Here is a 21,772-nt window from a genome sequence, read left to right as displayed (position 1 = left end):
TGATTGTTGAGTATTGATTTTTTTTTTAAACATCTTAAAACAATGTTTTCTGAAGCACCCCTGGCTGTGACTCTGGATTTCAGCTGCAGCGTCTCCCGTTGGAGCCGAGTGAAATCTCCTTTCTATTTGGACCCTGCCTTCCTTCCCAGAGGAACAGGAACATTCTCAGTGCAACACCACAGTGTCCTGTCTAAAATGGAGAAAATGGCAAATTAGACCTTAGACACACAAAGCACCTTAGGAACTCAGCGGGTCATCTTGATGATCTTAAATTGGCTTGTTTTAATTATTCTAGTCCTATGCTTATGAGCTTCTAATAATAAACAATGCAATTTAAACATTTAAATTATGCTATATACTCCATCCTTCCTCCATCCTGTGGTGCCAGTTCAGAACACTGCTGCCAGCTGTTTCCTTGTGGGTGGGTAGGGCTCATCAAAAAACGCCCTTTGCCTTTTGTACCCGTATCTCTATTTATAAGTGCTCAGTATTCCCTTGTTAACAGGTTTATTAGCTGGTTCTACCACTTTCAAAGGCTCATGCATGTGAACAAGCAAGTTTTTCTCAATTCATATCCTCTACAAAACTATTTGCATTCCACCCTCAATTTAACTTTGCACATCTCTATATTTAGTTTCTATAGCCCAGCACTGCTGGTACCACTGGTCATCCGTGTCCTTGTTACTTCTACTAGTCTAACAGACATTTCCCTGTCCCTCAGTACTCCTTCCACTGATGAGGTCATCCAAAATTTCTGCTCTTGGGTCCTGACTTGCCCTCTGTTATGTCACCTGTCATGTTTCATAGTTTGCAAATCTACATTGGTTCTGGGTTAAACAGCAGCTCTATTTTATAATTCAATCATCGTTTTCAAATTCTCCACAATCTCGCATCTCCCTTGCAATAGTCCCCTCCTCCCTCACAACCATCCCACACATCTGCATTCCTCTAATCCCAGGCGATTAAATACATATGTTCCACCTCACCAACTGTTTCAACTCACCATCTCCTCTAATTGCCCTTAACCCCAAGTATTCAGTTCTGGTCACCTCTTTATATGAATGTGAAAGCTTTCGAAAAGATTTACCAGGATGCTGCCTGAAATAGAGAGCATCTTATGAGGAAAGGTTGAATGAATTGGGTCATTTCTCTTTGGAGCAACAGAGGGTGAGAGGTGTAAGATGTTAAGAATCATAGAGTGGACAACCAACAAGTTTTTTCCAGGGCAGAAATGGCTAATATGAGGGGGCATAATTTTAAAGAGGAGTATGGGGCCAGGGGTATCAAAGGTAGGTTTTAATGGTGAGATGCCAGGCGTAGTGATAGAGGCTGATACATTATGGACATTTAAGAGACTCTTAGATGGGCACAGAGATGAAAGAAAAATGGAGGGTCATGTGAGGGAGAAGGGTTAGATTGATCTTGGATTAGGTTAAAAGGCCAGCACAACATTGTGGGCTGAAGGGCATGTACTCTGCTGTACTGCTTTGTTCTCACTGCCTGTCCTCCTTTCAGACTCTAAAATCTACTGCTCAGTGGTAGGCCATTTGCCACATCTCCTTATGTAGCTTGTCATGTTTTGTTTACTGAGATGGGTAGTTCATCGTATTAAAAGAACTACATAAATGTAAGTCACTGTTGTCAATTATGCTAATATCCAACTGCTGCTTTGTGCAATCCTCATGAGTTTTTACATTTTTCTTGCTTATCTTAAATGCTGACTGTCCCGTGCTGTCTGGGACAACATCTGCTGATGTCACTGATCTCAAATCATGGAGGAGTTCCGACCAGTAAAGGCCGGTGAGGAATGTGGTCGGAGTTGGAACCTGCTGGGAATGTGGTTCTCAAATAAACTGAGCAGTATGGCTTCCCTGCTCTGCTCAGTGAGAACAGAGAGCAGCTCCCATGTTGAGATGGCACTGAGGTGCTTTGAAGGGGCTGAGTGTGGGGTGGGGGGGGAGAAGGTGGTGGTAACCAATCACAGATAATCCCTGCTGCTTGTTCTTGTCCTCACTGTCTGGGTGGTATCTGTGTGCACAGAAGTAATGGGTTTAATCTTTTACTCTGCAGTCCAATTACCTAGAGAATAATGAGCAGGAGGAATTCTAGAAAAATAATCTAGCAGAAGCTTTGTAACTCACTCAAACAGCTCATTGCCAGAGACCTAGACTTATGCTGTTATCATTTTATAGCTGTTCTATTCTATGCCCAACATTTCCACCCCCCCACCCCCCCACTCACCTCTGGGTGCTTTGTAAATTGTGCAGCTGTTTAGCAAACTCTCCCTCAATGTCGCAAAAACAAAGGAGCCGGTTGTCAGGAATGGAGATGGGCATCAATGGATTTGGAGTTGAGAGGGGAACAGCTTTAAGTTCTTTGGCATAAACATCACCAAGGATCTCACATGGCCTGTATGTACCAGCTGTGTAGAGAAAAAGGCACAACAGCACCTCTTACTCCTCAGATGGTTGAAGTTTGGTGTGGGCCCCCCAAATCCTAATAATTTCCTATAGGGACACAATGGAGAGCATCTTGACTGGCTGCATCACTGCCTGGTATGGGAACTGTATTTCCCTCAATCGCAGGACTCTGCAGAGATTGGTGAGGACAGCCCTGTGCATCTGTAGATGTGAACTTACCCCCTATTCAGGACATTTACGAAGACAGGTCTGTAAAAAGGGCCTGAAGGATCATTGGGGACCCGAGTCACTCCAACCACAAACTGTTCCAGCTGGTACCATCTGGGAAACAGTACCACAGCATAAAAACTAGGACCAACAGGCTCTGGGACAGCTTCTTCCACCAGGCCATCAGACTGATTAATTCACGCTGATGTTACTGTATTTCTGTTATATTGACTATTCTGTACATAATATTTATGATAAATTACTATAAATTGTACATTTAGACAGATGCAGCATAAAGATTTTTACTCTTCGTGTATATAAAGTATGTAAGTAATAAAGTCAGTTCAGTTTAATTCAATTTACAAACCCAGTGATTGACTTCTATTGGGTCATACTCACCTCCTTGGTAAAGCAGCCAGTGTCGTCAAGGAACCTCTCCCACCAAGGCCGTTCTCTTTTTCCACCCCCACTCCCATTGGGCAGAAGATACTAAAACCTAAAACGATAGCTTTTGTCCACTGCTATAAAACTCTTGAATTAAACTCTTGTATAAAATGACCATCGGAGCAGAATTAGGCCATTCTGTCCACTGGGTTTGCTCCACTTTATAGCTGAATTATTTTCCCCCTCAACCATTTCCCCCATTCTCCGTACTTTGCCCTGTAACCTTTGGTGCCCTTGTGCCCAAAAGGTTTGGCTCTTGAGTTCTCAATCTACCTTGTTATGGCTTTGCACCTTGCACCGTAGTGTGCATGGCCAGCATTACACTTCTGTTATTGCAATCCTATATTCTGCATTGTTTGTTTTTGAACTACCTGAATATACTAATGTAATGAAATGATCTGAATGGGTGGCATGCAAAACAAAGCTTTTCACTCTACCTTGGTACCTGTAGTTATAGTTAATCAATGTATTGATGAGAGTGGGCCCCACAGTTGATTATGAGAGGGATCAGCACTCAACTATCATCCATATGAGGTTTCCCAATAAATGTCAAGTTCAATAGCTTGAAATGCTGCAGAAATAAATGCTCAGTTTTCCTGAGGAAATAATGTTGCTCTCTTCTATGAAGAACTAGAATCAGGATCAGGTTTATTGTCACTGAATTGTGGTGAAGTTTGTTGCTTTGTGGCAGCAGTGCAGTGCAGGCATAACAAATTACTATAAGTCACAATAAAAATGGATAGCTTGCAAAAGAGAAACAGTGAGATAGTGATGGTAGAGGAGAATAAGCTGTTCATAAAACATTGAGTTTGGATCTTAAATATTTAAATATAATAAACATAATACAAGTTGAGTACCCCTCATCCAAGATTTGAAAACCTCCAAAATCTAATTTTTTTTTCAAAGCTTCCCAGGTGATGAGGTGATCTGCAGGTCTCTGAGCACCCCAGACAGTTCTGAGAAGTGACGTCATATATGTAATGAACAAAAGTTAATGGAAAAATAGAAAAGTACTGCATAAAGTAAAAAAAAATTAAGATCTCGATTGTGTATTGAAACAGTGGATTTCTCTATCGGAATGCATGCCGCTTAATGTTATGCTGCTTGTTTCATGATCAGATATCACAAAAAAATGAAGGTAACTGTTTTGTGCACAGAATTATTGAAATGTATAAAACTACCCCCACCCTCTCATCTTAGTTGCTGGGGAACAAGTGGCTGTTTGAAATGAATGGAGGATATGGAGCCAATTGCAGCGCTGGAACCCACTAATAGATGCGATCAGGGTCAGTTAACTCTGACAGTCTGGAGGACCCAACTCCATCACATCAGATTGTGCTCTGACTGTAAATTGTTCACTCTGAACTTCACACAAGCTATACATAAACTGTACATGTACTGTAAATGGATTTTGGGTTTAGATTTGGATCCCATCCCAACTATTCCAAAATCCAAAACCCTTCTGGCTCCAAGCATTTCTGATGAGGGATGCTCAACCTCTATTGAGTATTTTATATACAAAAGTGTATGTATGTGTGTGTGTGTGTGTGTGTGTGTGTATATATATATATATATATATATATATATATACACACACATAATACACACACACACACACACACACACACACACACACACACACACACACACACACACACACACACACACACAGTATTTTAAACATTATCTTTGTTTTATGCTAAGAATGCAGTGAGCAGAACAACTGGGGCAAATCTTTGTTGTTTTAGGTATTTGATGCTGGTTCCATTGGGCTGCATTGAATTAAAATGCATTGCTGAGGGGAAAATAGATATGGTCCCATAATAATGGTTTGTGGTAGAATAACAGCTCCCGTGTACACAGAAACATCTCTGCCATTACAATTCAAACCATGTACAGCATGGGCCATGAAATTCAAATTTAGTAAATTAATAAAGATGTCAAAAATCTGCTGTACACAAGGTGAGTCACCACTGAAGTAATTATTTAGTGCCGGAGGAAATGGTTCCTCCAAACCAGGCAGTCTCATTCACACAGCGTTCTCCGCCCACTGCAAATATTGTTGTCAGGTCCACTCTACGTGAGCAAGCTATAGCTATTGAGTCCTCCTTGCTGAATTACTGGACCGTGGTCTTGGGAATTCATTCTAAATTACAAAGATGAACAGAGTGTGGTGATGTTTATTTAAGAAAAACAGATGGTGGTCACGTGTCTGGAAGTGGAATATTTTGTGTACTCAATGTCTGATTTGAATATTCTGGGTTAGTTGCCACTGATATACCCAACAGTGTGCCTCTATTGCCATATGAACAGTTTTTGTTTTCTCTTTACAACTGTCTTTCAGGCTCTTTGAGTGCTGTTGCCAGTTTAAAGAAAAAAACCATTGAGCTTAAGGCACAATGTGGTGATGGCTCTTTGTTGTAACTGCTTACAGAAATCTATTCACTTGTGAATGCATGGAGCCAAATCTTTCGTTTCAACGCTGCTGCAGTGATGTGCATTTAATGACATCAGGTAAAGATGAATTTCCCCTTGCCCGCATGTACCACAAAGGAGATCATTTTGTTCATTATGAAGCACTAGCTTTTTGACAGAGCCTTCCAATCAGCCATTTCCTCAAGGGGCCTGTTAATGTTTCCTTTTTAGCAATCATTTCAGTTCTGTTTAGCTGAATGAAATTCTCTTGCTCCATTGCCCTTTTCAGGTAACACATCCCAATTAAGGTTCCTGCTCGCTTGACTGAAATTAAGGTGTCTAGTCTCACTTCATAATGCTGTCATTACATTCACTGGGTGAAGACTCTTGGTCCAGTGCTGACCTGACTGCACAGTGATAAGCTGGGGGTCCACACTGGGTTATCTTGTGCAGAATGCTTCCATAATAAAGAACAAACTGATAGTCAATGACATTTTCAAATATCATTGACCCTTTCCTGTGCTTTTAAAAGGATGAATGTATGGTTTGATATCGCAGTTAACAGGGTGATTTTGTGGAAACTGGTTGTGCCTTAATTGAATGGTCCTAATGCATTTGGGGTTTCCAGAGAAAGAAATGGTGTTGAAGTTCTTTGAGGTAGTGTGGGGTAGTGTGTGTTTAGTACTTTTTTTAAGGATTATATGGGTCGGCACAACTTGGGGGGCTGAAGGGCCTGTACTGTGCTGTGGTGTTCTATGATAATAAAATGCAGGGTAGAGATTTATAAGGCAAAATGCCATCAAATTAGCAAAAATTTAAACCAACCAGTTTTCTTCAGAGTTACAGAAGTACAGAAATAGGCCTAGTGGCCTAACTGATCCATGCTCACTAAGTTGCCTTTCTGAGCTGGTCCCATTACTCTGCATTTGACCCAATTCCCTCTAAAGCTTTTCTTGCCCATGTACCAATCCAAATGCCTTTTAATTGTTTTAAATCCACCTCCACCACTTCCTCCAGCAGCTGGTTCTACCACCCTCTGTGTGGAGGGAAGAAGATGTTCTTTGGGTCCCCTAAGTTTTTTCTACCTCCCAACTTAAATCTATGTCCTTTATTTTAGGAACTCCCCTATCCTGGGAAGAGGACTGACCATTCTATCTACTGTGCCCTTCATGACTTTAAAGACCTGTATAAAGTCACTCCTCAGCCTCCTACACTGCAGGGAATACAGCCATGGTCTCTTCAGTCTCCCCTTACAGCTCGGGCACACAAGTTCCAATAATACTTCTCGACAGTGTAAACCAAATTGTGGTAGGTTAGTCAATTTTTTTGAGAGTGGAAAGGCCAAAGAATTTAGATCAATTCCAGAGCTCTTTCAAGTACTGATGCACACACAAGGCTTTAAATGTCCATGCAGTGGGATTCAGTGATGACTTGAGGGCCTGAGTTTTAGGGAGAGGTTGGGCAGTTTAGGACTTTATTCCTTTGAATGTAGGAGACTGAGGATAACCTTAAAGGTGTATGAAATAATTTCAGCCCAAAATGTCGACTGTACTTTTTCCCATAGATACTGTTTGGCCTGCTGAATTCCTCCAGAATTTTGTGTGTGTTGCTTGGATTTCCAGCATCTGCAGATTTTCTCTTGTTTGTGATAGAAAGTGTTTTATTTCCGAAGAAAAGGGAATCAAAAACTAGAGAGTGCTGGTTTAAGGTGAGAGGAAAAACATTTAAAAGGAACCCAGGGGGCAGCTACTTCATAATGAGTGTGGTGCATATAAGGGACAAATTGTGAAAGGAATTAGTTGAATCAGGTACAATAACAACATTCAAAAAGCACTGACAGGTATATGGATAAAAAAAGTTTAGAGATTCGAGCCAAATGTGGGCATATGAAATTAACTACGATGGGCCTCTTGATCATCTTGGGCAAGTTGGGCCAAAGGGCTTATTTCTGGACTGTATGACTCAATGGCTTTAACTTTTCAGCAGCCTCTAAATGCCTTTGTATGGGTCTGTGTTGACTATAACTATGTTGGTTGCATCAAATTAACAGGTTAAGCATTACATTTAACTGCTTTTTTTTTCTTGTTACAATACTATTGTTCTACAGGAGAATCAGTTGTGAAAAGTTCTGAGAAACTTCCATGTGCATTTTGAAATAATGTTATCACATTTTTGTTCTCTGGCGCTAACATCCCATGTATCCTTTTCTAACTTTTGAGGAAGTGTGAGTGGGTAGGGTTCCTCACTGCCAGGTAAGAGAGGGCTGCAAGGAAACATTTGGGGATCTTTGAAAGGTTTTGATAGAGTGAATGCCTTTAGAAAGGTGAACTACACCAAAGGGAAAATAAACTGGCAATTAGAGCACGACATGGGTCTTTATGACTCACCTCGTCCATGCTGACTGTTATGGTACATTAATCCTATTTGCCTCTATTAGGCCAACATCTCTCTGTGCCTTTCCTCTCCGAGACCTCTCCAAATGCCTTTTAAGCATTATCGTTGTGTCCACCCCTACTGACAGTTTTTGTTCCAGATACTCACTACTCTGTGTGAAATGCTTACTCCTCAATCTCTCCTCTCTCACCTTCTACCTGTGCCCTCCATGTTTTAGATTCCCAAGTCCTGCGAAAGATCCTATCTCTGCCCTTCGTTATTTTATAAACTTCTAAGGACACGCTTCAGCCTTAGTGAGAATAAACCCAGTTTATTCGATCTCTCCTTATCACTGCAGGCAACATCTTGTTGAATCTTTTGTAACTCTCTTTTTCTTCCACATCCATCCTGTAAAGTGGAAACTAGAATTATACTAAGTATACAAGAGAGATCTAACCAGTGTTTTGTACTGCTGCAATGTGACTTCCCAACTCTTATACCCAATGTTTGAGCCCATGAAGGCAAACCTACCTAAATGCCTTTTTCACTACCCTAGCTATCTCTGTTGCCATTTTCAGGGAGCAATGGACATGCATCAAGATCTCGTTGCACACCAGTTCCACCCTTTTTCCATGTCCTCCCAGAATCTGACTTCCCAAAGGCTATTACTTTGCACTTGTGTGTAAATTGCATCTGTCGCCACTCTGACCCACTTTCCACCTGATGTACTGTATATACTTCATAAGACAGCAGATTTAGGCCATTTGGCACATCAAATCATGGCTGATTTATTATCCCTCTCAACTGCATTCTCCTGACTTTTCCTCTTAACCCTTGATGCCCTTACTAATAAAGAACCCATCAGCCTCAGCTTTAAATATGCCCAATGAACTGACCTCCAAAACTGTCTATGGCAATGAATTTCACAGATTTGCCATCCTCTGCTAAAGAAATTTTTCCATCTCTTTTCTAAAGGGATATCCTTTTATTCTAAGGTTGTGCCCTCTGGTCCTGGACACCGTCTCCCCGCCAAAATATTCACCTTTCTTTGCTATCTATGACTCTAATTCTCATATTGGCTGCAAACTCACTGATCAGACCTCTTACTTTCTCATCTTATTTATTTATATTTCAAATAACAAAGGTCCCAACACTGATCCCTGTCGTTCACCACTTGTTACGGATTTGTAGGCAGTACGGTATTCACTGCTACCCTCATTGGGTCCTGAGGATCTCTTGTGCACACTGTGCAGGACCTTGTCAGAAACCTTTTTTGAAGTTCTCATAAACGACATTTACAGCTCTGCTGTCATCCAATCCACTCTGAAACAACTCGATCAGATTTCTGAGATACAATTCCTCCTGTACAAAACCATTCTGTATCCTCTGAATCGGTGCCCAGCTTTCCAAATGAGCATAAATCCTGTCCCTCAGAATCTTCTCTATGAGTGCCACTGATATAGGATGCACCAGCCTGTCGTTTCCAGACTTATCCCTGGGTTTGATATTATCAATACCCCAATCTTCTGGTACCTCTCCCATGATGTAAGTGTGTCTTGCAGAACCCCAGCAATCTCCTCCCTTGTTTCCCTGCGGTAGATTTGGTCAGGCCCAGGATATTTATCCACCCTAATGTGCTCCAGTATTTCTAGCATTTCCTCCTTCCTGATACAGTCATACTCCAGAATATCAGCTTCTCCCTTTCTCAACTCTCCAGCATCCATGTCCTTCCTGTGGCTAATAACAGATGAGAAGTATTCATTTATAATCTTGCTTGTATTTCCTGGCTCTACACATGGGTCCCCTCAGGGGCCTGAGGAGGAATCTTCTTGTTCCCTAGCTATTTTCTTTCTTCTAATATACATATAAAAGGTTTTAGATTCTCATGAATCCTCCTTGCTACTGTGATTTTATGGCCTCTTTTTGTCCACCTAATTTATTTCTTGTTTTCCCCCATATCCCCTATAAGCCCCTACAGGAGAGTACCAATTAAATCCAATAAAGAAAGCAGACCAAATTGCTTTACCCGGAGAATTGGCAGAATAGGGAACTCCCCACTTTGGAGATGTGGAGCGGTGGGAGAGTGAAATGGATATTAGGTGGAAAGGACGAATTGTAGAAATGTTCCGGCTTGGAAGGAGACCATTCACCCCCCCCCCCCCACCTTAGCTGATTGGCCTACAATTTAGCTGTTCTTTCCCCCACAGCTTTGTAAAGTAGACATGATCCAATTATCTGTTAAAAGCTCTCTTTCAGATTGTGCATTCCAAATCATATCTGCATGAAAATAATTTTTCTCATTCACCCATTTGGTTCTATTAACAGTGACTGTAAATCTGTATCCCCAAGCAGAGTGGTTAGCTCTGTTTAGTTCCTTTTGTAATTTTGAAAACTTTTTTAACTAATTGCTTGAGAAAGGTAGATTGGGAGGCTTAAATGGCAAAAGGACTTTCTGAGCATGAACACATAACTGGAACATTTTATTACTGAGGGGCCTGATCTGTGGGGTTATCGTGCTGTGTTCTAATAATGAAGATCTAGAAGTTCTTTGACTAAATGGTTATAAGAGCAGAGATACTTGGGTTAGTGAGCTACAGATATAATTGTGAATCCCACCACAGTAACCGGGGAGTCTCAATTAACCAAAAGAAGCCTGGAACAAGATTGTTTAGTTTGACCATGAACTTGGTTGGCCAATTGCATGTTTGTTTGTTTTAAGTCCAATAAAAGACAAAGTTCTATAGATGCACAGTGGAGAGCATCCTGCCTGGTTTCACCATGACCTGATATGAAAGCACCAATGCACAGAAATGGGGAAGTCGATATAAAGTGGTGGATACGGCCCTCTCCATCACAGGCAAAGCCCTCTCCATCACTGAGTACATCTACGTGGAGTGCCGCCACAAGAAAGCAGTGTCCATCATCAAAGACCCCCATCATCCAAGCCATGCTCCCTTCTTGCTACTACCAGTGCAGGAAGTGCAGGAGCATTAGGTCCCACACCACCAGGTTCAGAAACAGTTATTACCCTGCAACCATCAAGCTCCTGAACTAGTGTGGATAATGCTGAACCTACTTAATAACCTAACGAGTCACTTTAAAGCACTCTACAACTCAGAATTGTTTATTTACATTTTTCATTGTTTGCACAATTTGTATTTTGCAGTTTTTATAGTGATTTTTGTTATTTATAGTTTTTCATAAATTCTATTGTATTTCTTTATTTTCCTGTAAACGCCTGCAAATAAAGGAATCTCAAGGTAGAATATGGTGACCTATATGTACTCTGATAATAAAGTTACCTTGCACTTTGAACCTTATTCATTACAGCTTCCTCAGTGCAGTTTTAATTTGGGGTTGACAATAAAATGCTGCTGTACCAATGGATACATTGATGCACAAACAAAAAAGTAGTTTTGTGATTTACATTATTTGCTGCTTAACCCTTGCAGTTGCAAAGTCGAGCTGTCCTGAGCTTCTATTCAGTTTGATTATTCAGGTCCAATGTGCAATGTTGTTCCAGCACAGCATTTCATTTCAGACCTGTATAATCAGACCCAATTACTACTAATCCAGTTTTGAAGAACGTGGGAGGACACTGTGGCAGAGCCAGTAGAGAGAGTTGTCTCGGCTCTGCAGCAACCAGAGTTCAGTCCTGATCATGTGTGTGCAGGTTATATTTTAACTGATACCACATCGATTTTTCCTCTGGTCGCTCTGGTTTCCCCCCATATTCCAGTGGGCAGGTTGGTGTGTTAATTGTCCACTGTAAATTGCTCCTTGGGTATCGGTGAGTGGAAGAATCTGGGACAGGTGGATGAGAAGGTGGGGAGCTGCTGTGGAGGCTCCACTGCCCAGGTTTGAAAGAGACTGCAGAGGGTTGTAAACTCAGTCAGTCCATCACGGGCACAGCCCTCCTCACCAATGAGCACATCTTCCACTGGCAGTTCCTCACAAGAATGTGGCATCCATTATTAAAGGCCCTCACCATTTGGGGCATGCCCTCTTCTCTTTTCTACCACTAGGGAGGAGGTACAGGAGCCTGAAGATACACTCTCAGAGTTTTAGGAACATCTTTCCTCTCTGCCATCTGATTTCTGAATGGTCTATTTTAATGCAAAGTAATTAGTCACGTTACTGTACTGAGGTAGTGAAAAGGGGTTGTGCAAGTTCATTTGAGAACTGAACGGTTGAAGGGAAGTTGGTGTTCCTGACCCTGGTTGTGTAGGATTCGAGCTTTTCTGTCTCCTGTTTAATTGTAGCAGCAAGAAAAACTTCTCATTTCTTGAACTAATGCACCTGTCACACCTCAGAAACCTTTCCAGTATCTTTTTAAATTCACAGCCTTGATATAGAGGAGGTAGAACCATTTGGTGAGAAATGAATTTCTTTGCACCTCTCTATTCCTTTCAGTAATTAGGTCTTTTCCCTGATATTGCTGCCATGTTTTAAAGAGAAACATCTTCCTATTCACCTATGTAACATTGTTACATTCACTAATTACCTCTCCCCTCCATAAACTCTGTTCTGAAGACAACTTCTGTCCAAACAGTATGTCCGCCTCACCAGCCTTCTGTAACACTGGCAGCATCTGCTCCAGTGTCATCACATGCATCCCCTGTGCAGTGCTAAGTGAGTGTTCTGGGTTTTGGGATGGGGAAGCTGTTAGGATTCAGTTCAGTTGAAATGATACAATCAGACCTTTGGAAGAACCACTCCCATAGGCCAGGACTGAGGAGTGATGTGTTGAACAGCTGATTTGGAAGGCCAAATAGCCACTGATAGAAGGGGCTTTGAGTTCAATTGCAGTATTGTCATTGGCTTATTGTCATGTACCAAAATACAGTGAAATGTCTGCACACTGTTCATACAGATTAAATCATACAGGGCATTGAACAAAACAAGGTAAAACAATAACTCTGCATAATAATGTGTAAAAGTTACTGAGAGAGTGCTGCAAATCATATCAATTACTCTAGTTTCTGTTCATTCCCTCCCTCCCTCACTCTTTTTCCATACCCCATTCTGTTTACTCTTTTAGTCCTCTCCTCAGGTGCTCATCACCTCCCTCCTGTTCCCCTCCTGCTTCCCTTCCTTAAATGATCCACTGTTCTTTCTTCAGCCCTTTATCTCTTCTACCTATGCACCCACCCACACCTGATCTCACCTTAACCTAACAGCTTGTACTCTTCCCCTTCCTCCTATCTCCTGTTTATTTCCAGTCCTAATGATGGGTCTTGGCTCAAAGCACTGTCTGTTTATTCCTCTCCATGAATGCTGCCTGACTTGCTGAGTTTGTCTAGCTTTTTGTGAGAGAAAGTTCAGTGCAAGTAAACTATAAAGCTCAAGATCATAATGAGGTAGACTGTGAGGTCAAGAATCCATCTTATCATAAAGCAGTCCCTTCAAGTGTCTGATGATAGAAGCTGTTTTCGGGCCTGCATTTTCTTAGTCTTTTGCGTCTTCTGCTTGATGGGAAAGGGGAAATGAGAGAATGTCTGGGGTGGGGTCTTTGATTATGCTGGCTGCTTTATTAAGGAACTGAAAAGTGTAGAGTCCATAGAAGGGGAGGTTTGTTTCTGTGATGTGCTGGATAGGATGCTTTTTGTGGTGCAGGGAACTTGGAGGGAAAACCTCTCCACACAGAGACATGCATAAGACTGGAGTTTGGAGCAACAATCATCTGCTGGAAATCTCACATGCTGCTGGACCTGCTGAGCTTTTGCAACAGGTTATAGCTATTCATGCAACTGCTTAGTGCATGAATATAATGGATCTCTGGAGAAATTAGATGGGGAGAAAAATTAATAGATGCATCGGCATAGGGGAGGCAGAACCATTCAGACAGCTGACCTGTTTTGCTTCTATTAATTTGATGTAATTCTACGTGGCATCTCATTTTGCCCAGAGCTGTAGTGGAACACGGTGATCTCCTGTAGAGAGGTGAAGACAGTGCTTACTTCATTCTTAATGAATGGAATGCTGTCTCTGGCCCTGCAGGCAATACTGCCTGAGCAAATTAGCTTGCACCAATATCCTTTACTAATTCTTCTTTACATTAACAAGGTTAAATAAATGTTTTATTTCCTCGCTGAAGGAGGAAATCAATGAGTAAGACTTTTGTTGAGCTGTCGTTGTTTTCCCAAGTGCCAGGATTAATGGAATTCCCTGCAACAGTCAGCAGTCACCCTTGGAGCCTGACTACACAGCTTTATGAACAGGGAAAGGGGGATTTCCATTAGTTTACATTAAATGATACAATGGGAAAACAGGCCATTTGGCCCAGCTCATCCATGCTGACCAGATTCAGAAACAGAATATGTTTTGCCCATATTTCCACTAAACCATACCTATCAATATATCTGTCCAAATCTCTTTGAAATGTTGTGACTATAGCTGCCTCCACTTCTCCTTTGGCAATGTTTCCACCACCACCTGCAGGGAGAAGAAGTTTGAGCCTCTTGTATCCCCTTCAACTCTTTCCATTCTTGCATCAAACCTATGCCTTTGAGTTTTAGTCTCCCCAACCCTGGGAACAATACTGTGACAATCTACCCTATCTATGCCCCTCATGATTTTATAAACCCCTATAAAGTCTCCCTTCAGCTTCTTTCACGCCTGGGAAAATGGTCCCAAATATTCCAGTTTCTCCTTATAACTGAAGCCCTTCAATCCTGGCAACATCCTTGTGAATCTTTCCTGCACCATGACTCTCATTTAATGACATCCTTCCTATAGTGTGGCAATAAGAACTGCATGCAATATTCCATTTGTGGTCCATCCATTGATAGAAGCAACTGAAACAAAGCATCTCAACTCTTGTACTTGGTGCTTCAGCCGACAAAAGCGAGCATACCATACTCCACTTTCAACACTTGGTTGTCGGTGTTGCTAATTTAAACAACTATCTCAAGGTTGAGCTGTTTGATTACACTACAATACCAGCGGGCAGGGGATGTGGAAGAGATGATAGGGTCAGAAGACTGACCGCAGTGGGGAATAAGCATGAGCCTGCTCCCATGGGCTTTCAAACTCCCATAACCTATTCCATCCAGGGCTTACCTTCTCAATACTATCAGGGAGGAGCAAGAGCTGGAAAACTCACACTCAATGTTTTGGACCAACTTCTTCCTCTCTGCCATTGGATGTTTGAATGGTGCATGAACACTACTTCAACATTCCCCTCTTGGACTGTTTTTATATATATATGTATATAAATATATATTTATATATAGTGAATTATAGTCATTTTTAAGTCATGCATTGTAATGCCACAAAATGACAAATTTCATGATAAAATTCAAAGTAAGTTTTATTATCAAATCACTTATGTCATCATTTACAATGCTGAGAATCATCATCTTGTGGGCGTACTCAATAAATCCAGTAACCCCACAATGGAATCAATGAACGACCACAGCAACAGGTTGGACAGCCAGTTTGTAAAGGACAACAAACTGTGCAAATACAAAAAGAAATATTGATAATAATAAATAAATAAGCAATAAATATAGAGAATATGAGATGAAGATTCCTTGAAAGTGAGTCCATAGGTGGTTTTAGTACGTGGCCAGGTACTTCATCTGGGCTGGATGCTTTCTGTGGGTTCACCCTCCCGAAGGTGGCACACACATTGGCCCTAGAGATTGAAATCACAGGATCATTGAGGGGCTGTGGGAGTTCATGATGGTTCCTCCATGCTTTGATGGTCAAAGCAAGCATAGAAGGCAATGAGTTCATTTGGAAGCAAAGCCCCGTTGTTGCCAATGTTGCTTGATTTCACTTTGTAGGAGGCAATAGACTCGAGCCCTGCCACAACTGTCAAGCATGCTTCATTGATTCAGCTTTAGTCCAGAATTGCAACTTTGCCTATGACATGGCTTTCTGGAGAACTTAGCTGGACGTCTTGTAACTTACTTGGTCGCCAGACTTGACTGCCTCCGACCTGGCCCTCAGCAGATTGTGGATCTCATTGTTTATTCAGAGTTTCTGGTTGAGGAAGACTCCGAATAATTTTACGGGGACACATTCATCTACAACTGTTTATATAAAGTCTGTGACAACTGTGGTGTATTCATTGAGTTCCATAAATGAGTCCTCGATTACACCCCTGTCCATCGACGCAAAATAATCCCGTAGCCTCTGCTCTACCTCCTGAGTCTATCTTTGTCCTAATGACTGGAGCCTTGCTATTCAGCTTCTGCCTGTATGCAGGTAGGAGAAGGACAGCCAAGCGATTAGATTTCCCAAAGTCTAGTCTGGGCACGGAATGGTCGGCATTCGTTGTCTTGGTATAGGAGTGATCTCTGGTGTTACAGGTTATATGCTGATGCTAATTGGGACGGGTTTTCTTCAGACAAGTCTGATTGAAATCCCTGCCTGTGACATGAAATGCGTCGAGGTGTACTGTTTCTTGTTTAGTTTCAGCATCATGCAGTGTCTCAAAGCGCTTGATTATAGTCTGTCGCTGATGGTATGTCAGCTGTGGTCAGGATCACGGAGGAAACCTCCCATGGTAAATAGAATGGATGGCTTGTGATCGTTAAGTACTCAAGGTTGGGGGAACACAAGTTTGACAAAACCACCACATCAGAACACCACTGAAAGTTTAACACACACCTCCACCTTTTGTTTTTTCAAATCAGCAGATGTCAGTGATAATAAACCTGATAATAAACTTTGAACTTGTGTATCAGCCTCTACCACCACCCCTGAAAGTGCTTTCCAAGCATCTACCACATTGTTTAATAAAGTGTACCTCAGACATCTCTTCTAAACTTTCTTCCACTCACCTTGAAGGAATGTCCTCTAGTTTTAGTTATTCCTGCCTGGGGGTGGGGGGGGGGGAGCACCAGTGTTTCACTCTATCTATGCCTCTTATCGTAGTTCTTGTGGAACTACAAAGTTTCTGATTAACAATTAATCCTATTATCAATGCTCTTTAGTGATCAGTGTGAAATTGAACAGTGGGTTCAATTCCTGCTGCTGTCTCAAGGGGTTTGTACGTTCTCCTCGTGACCGCGTGGGTTTTCTCCGGGTGTTCTGGTTTCCTCCTACGTTCCAAGGACATACAGGATAGGTGAATTGGTCAATGGGTGTAACTGGGTGACACAGGCTCATTGGGCCCAGAGGGCTTGGTACCGTGCTATATCTCGAAATAAATACATAAAATTTAGTGCTTCAATTAACAACCTCCATGATAGTGACCCACTGAACAAGCTAAAGGAATTATTGAAGATTATGAAGAATACTTTAAGCCACATTTAGCTTACACATCATTTACTGTAGCTACATATCACATGTACATATCATATGAAAAGAATTATTCCTAACCAGAGCATGAGCACCAAACCCTTGGGGTTTTGGAAGGTGATTTTACTTTAGTTAATCATCAGTTCGTCCTAGTATTGTGTGTTGAGTATGAAATCCCACCTCCCTGCCCCCCCCCCCCCCCCCCCCAATGCTGATGCTAGAAATCTGAAGAAAAACAGGAGGAGCTGCTCAGTCAATTTTGGGTTTGTGACCTTGAAGAAATAAAGCAAGGTACTTTTCAGTAATGCAAAAGGTGAGGGAGTGATGTGTAGAACAAATGGAATGTCTGTGATAGGATGTTGAACTGACTTGGTGTTGGTAGTTACTAGCTTCTAGCTTTATATAATATATTAATTGAAAACTAGTTATCAGCCTGGCAGGCCAAACTTATACAGATAAAATTAGATAAACTGGTCTAAGATGATATTAATAAACAAAAATAAATGGAAATGCTGGAAAACCTACTGAATTTTCTCTTTTTGTTTTTAGTGTTTTGAGCAGGTATGTTTTTCAGGCAGCATCTTGAACTGCTATTACCATTATAACCTCTGAAGTTTTAAAATCTGTCTTCCATTCAGTCTGTACCCAGCGATCTCCTGATATTGGATCTTTTAAATGACTTGCTTTCTCTTTTTGGTCCTGTGTCCAGGTCTTTGGCCAACTTGTCATTGGGTAATATAGCACAGAAACAGGCCTTTCAGCCCAACTCATCAATGCTAACCCTAGTGCCTTCTTGTGTTAGTTTTGTTTGCTTGCATATGACTCATATCCCTCTAAACCTCTCTGTTAACCTGCCTAAATGTATTTTAAACATCTTAATTGTAACAACCTCTACCACTTCCTCTTGCAGGTTGTTTCACATACTCATCACCTTGGACAATCTTGCCCTTTGGACCCCCTCTAAATATTTCCCTACTTATCCTAAAATTAGGAGATTAGGTTTACAGGAGACTCTGGAAATAAGACTATGATGATACATCTTATTTATACTCTTGATGATCTTATAAACCTCTATGAGGTCATTCCTTGGTCTCCTTTGCTCCAGGCAACCGTCCCAGTCTGCTCAAGTCATCCAGTTCCGGCAATATCCCTTTGAATCTTTTCTACACTCTTTCTAAAGAAGCTTGCCCTCACTCCTCACTCCAAGCAGGATTTTGTGTGCATTACATCCCAGTGTTTGGAAGAATAAAGCAGCTGAATTTCAAGTAGACCTGAGGACATGGGGATAGATTCATACCAGAGTCAGCAGAGCAAGCTGGGTAAACGGATGCAGATACCATTTTGGTTTAAAGTCCACAGGATTTGTCTTCAAAAGCCAAAGCAACTTCTAATAGTGCTCATTCTCCGCTTGGTCGCTCTCATCATGCTATCATCTCTTAAGTGATCCGATGTTCAGTCAGGTCATTTAGTTTATGACAGGCTTTATATTACAGGAGAAGGAAGTCTGGCAGGGTAGAACTTCACCAGTGAAAAATAACATTGAGTCAAACTGGTTTCAACCAGGGCTGCTTATTTTGTGCTTTATAATATTACAGTACAAAATATAATATTGCATTACAGAGAAATGGCATGCAGGGGGCATGACAACGTAGGTTGGGAGGTTAAGAGTTTAACATATGAGAGGCCCGTACAAGAATCTCATAGCTGGGATAGAAAAAGCCCTCAACATGCACTCAAGCTTTTGTATCATTGGGAGAGGCTGGGATGGGGGAGGGGCTTCCTTGATTACGAGGGCTGCTCTCCCAAGGCAACGGGAAGTGTAGGTGGAGTTACTGGAGGGGCAGCTTGTTTTCCTGATGGATTGGGCTGTGTTCACAAATCCCTGTAAATTCTTGCGGCATTGGGCAGAGCAGTTGCCATGACAAGCTGTGATGATTCCAGACAGGATGCTTTCTATTGGTAAAAGCTGGTAGGAGTGTGGGGAGCCCCTGTCCATGTTGTTTGAATAAAACATTGCATAGGAATGTGGCCAGGCCCATCTTTGGCAACACTGGGGCAAGGTAGAAATTAGTTGGGAAGCCCTCTGGTGCACTGTTCCTGTGGAACAGTATTATCCCAACACCTACTGATTTCAGTTCTCTCACCTTCCCTATCACCCCTTGGTTCCAGAAATCATTCTCAATTCCAGGTATACAACCCTGAACACCGGCTTTCTGTGCAATCTTTCAACCTCCCTGATGGATCCTGGGCCCTGTGGTACTTTGTGCCCTACGTGGTGTCAGCACACCATGTGTGAAGTACAGTATGTTTATAGGCCATTAACCTTGTGTCTCTGCATCAGCAAGACCTAGACTTTCTGCCAACATTATCATCTGCCATTCAGGGTCAAAAACTTGATTCATTCCCACATCTTGGGAGCCACAACTTGGTGAAGGCAGACGTCAGTAATGAAATGAGCTATCACCTTCAATACACCAACACAGCCTTTGGCTGATTGTGGAAGAGGGTGTTTGAAGATGAGACACCAGACCTTGTACAAAACTCATGGTCTACAGGGCCACAAGATGCTCTGGATGTTGCTGTATGTGGCACAGATGTGGCCCATACCCAGCTCCTGCACTGTCATGATCATGCTGTATGTTAGATGGGCACATGAATTTGCGGAGAATGGAAGGATATCAGAATCAGAATCAGGTTTATTATAACCGGCATGTGACGTGAAATTTGTTAACTCAGCAGCAGCAGTTCAATAAAATGCATAATATGGAAGAGAAAAAAATAATAAGTAAATCAATTACACTATTCATATATTGAAAAGACCAAAAATTGTGCGAAAACAGAAAGACTGTATATTTAAAAAACAAGTGAGATAGTGTCCAAGGGTTCAATGTCCATTTAGGAATCAGATGGCAGAGGGGAAGAAGCTGTTCATGAGTCACTGAGTGTGTGCCTTCAGGCTTCTGTACCTCCTGCTTGATGGTAATAGTGAGAAAAGGACATGCCCTGGGTGCTGGAAGTCCTTAATAATGGACGCTGCCTTCTGAGACACCACTCCCTGAAGATGTCCTGGGTACTTTGTGGGCTAGTATCCAAGATGGAGCTGACTAAATTTATGACCCTCTGCAGCTTCTTTCAGTCCTGTGCAGTAGCTCCTCCATACCAGACAGTGATGCAGCCTGTCAGAATGCTCTCCATGATACACCTATAGAAGTTTTTGAGTGTATTTGTTGGATCATGTACAGGCAAATGAGGTGTAGTTTAATTTGGCATCATGCTTAGCACTGACATTGTGGGCTGAAACGACCCATTTCTGAACATTACTGTTACAAGTTCTGTGTATAATCAGCAATGAAGCAAATGGGATTGCTTAACGACACAAGATGCAAGTTGTAGAATCATAAAGCATTACAGCACAGAAACAGGCTCCTCTGCTCAATCCAGTCTGTGCTGGCCTAGTTCCATCTACCTGCACCTGGACCATAGTCTTCCATATCTCTTCCATCCACTTGCCTACCCAAACTTCTCTGTAATGTTCCAGTTGAACCTACATCTACCACTTCTGCTGGCAGCTCACTCCATACTGCCACCACACTCTGAGTGAAGAAGTTCCCTTCCAGACTCCCCTTGAATATTTCACCTTTCACCCTAAAGCTATCATCTCTAATTCTATTCTCATCCAACTTGAGCAGAGAAAGCCTGCATGCAACGCCCTATCCATACTCCTCCTAATTTTGTGTACATCTGTAAGATACCCACTCATTCTCCTGCACTGCAGAGAATAAAGTCCTAACCTATTCAGTCTTTCCCTATAACTGATGTCCTCAAGTTCTTTCTTTTCACTCATTGAAGGTTGATATCTTTCCTGTTGGTAGGTGACCAGAATTGTACACAGTGTTCTAAATTTGACCCCCACCAATGTCAAGTCCAAGTTCAAGTTTAATTGTCATTCAACCAAACATAAATCCAGCCATACAAAATAGTGTTACTCTGGGGCCATGCTGGAGTACTGCAAAACACAATCTAACAGTCATGCACAGTGTAAGGCACATATAGCACATAAGATATCAGTAAAATACAATCACACAAAAAATATAGTCCAGGTCCCTGATTCTATGAATGTTGGAGCAGCCTGCAGTTGAACACAATAGCTTGTATTCTGCTGAGTGGACACTGGTGGGGGAGGGAGTGGTGATTGAGGTGGCAGCACCGACTCTAGCATTTGCACACACCTCCCCCGGGCAGCTGCAAATAAGCAACACCGTGGCTTGAGGCCTGGTCTTTGCTACAGCTGAGGTCACACAGGGTCTGCAATCATAAAAAAAATTATGTTTAAAGAAAGCAGTAACACCTTTGGTTTGCCACTTAGAAGCTGCTGCGAATGAGCACGTCGTCATCTTACCAGACCATCTCATACAACTTCAACATGGGAATCCAGCACCCGTACTTGTGTGAAAAGCTCTCTTTACAAGCCTATCTCTCCGTGATGCCACTTTCAAAAAATCATGAAACTGTATTCCCAGGTCCCTTTGTTCTTATACACATCTCAGTGTCCTACTTCACTGTCAGTCCTACCTTGGTCTGTCCTGCCAGAAGTACGTCGTCTCACACTTGTCTGCATTGTCTTACTTTCGGACCTTTTACCCAGCGAGCCCAAATCAATT

General features: G+C 42.0%; 1 protein-coding gene across 8 annotated transcripts in view; it reads left to right on the top strand.

The window, feature by feature from the left end:
• The window catches only part of LOC132397745 (protein spire homolog 1-like), a 223,557-nt gene that overhangs the window by 56,466 nt on the left and 145,319 nt on the right, over window positions 1-21,772 (top strand). Inside the window, exon 1 of one of the 8 annotated variants that reach the window (XM_059976540.1) lies at window positions 5,566-5,585. The exons of the other annotated variants lie outside the window; for them this stretch is intronic. The gene's annotated coding sequence lies outside the window, so the exon portion shown is untranslated. Of the gene's footprint in view, window positions 1-5,565; window positions 5,586-21,772 lie in introns of those variants that run through there. 8 annotated transcript variants of the gene reach the window in all.

The sequence above is a fragment of the Hypanus sabinus genome, chromosome 1 (assembly GCF_030144855.1).
Source record: "Hypanus sabinus isolate sHypSab1 chromosome 1, sHypSab1.hap1, whole genome shotgun sequence".
NCBI classification, from domain to species: Eukaryota; Metazoa; Chordata; class Chondrichthyes; order Myliobatiformes; family Dasyatidae; genus Hypanus; species Hypanus sabinus.
The sequence above is the reverse complement of the archived record's forward strand: the minus strand, read 5'-3'. Positions and strand labels throughout refer to the sequence as shown.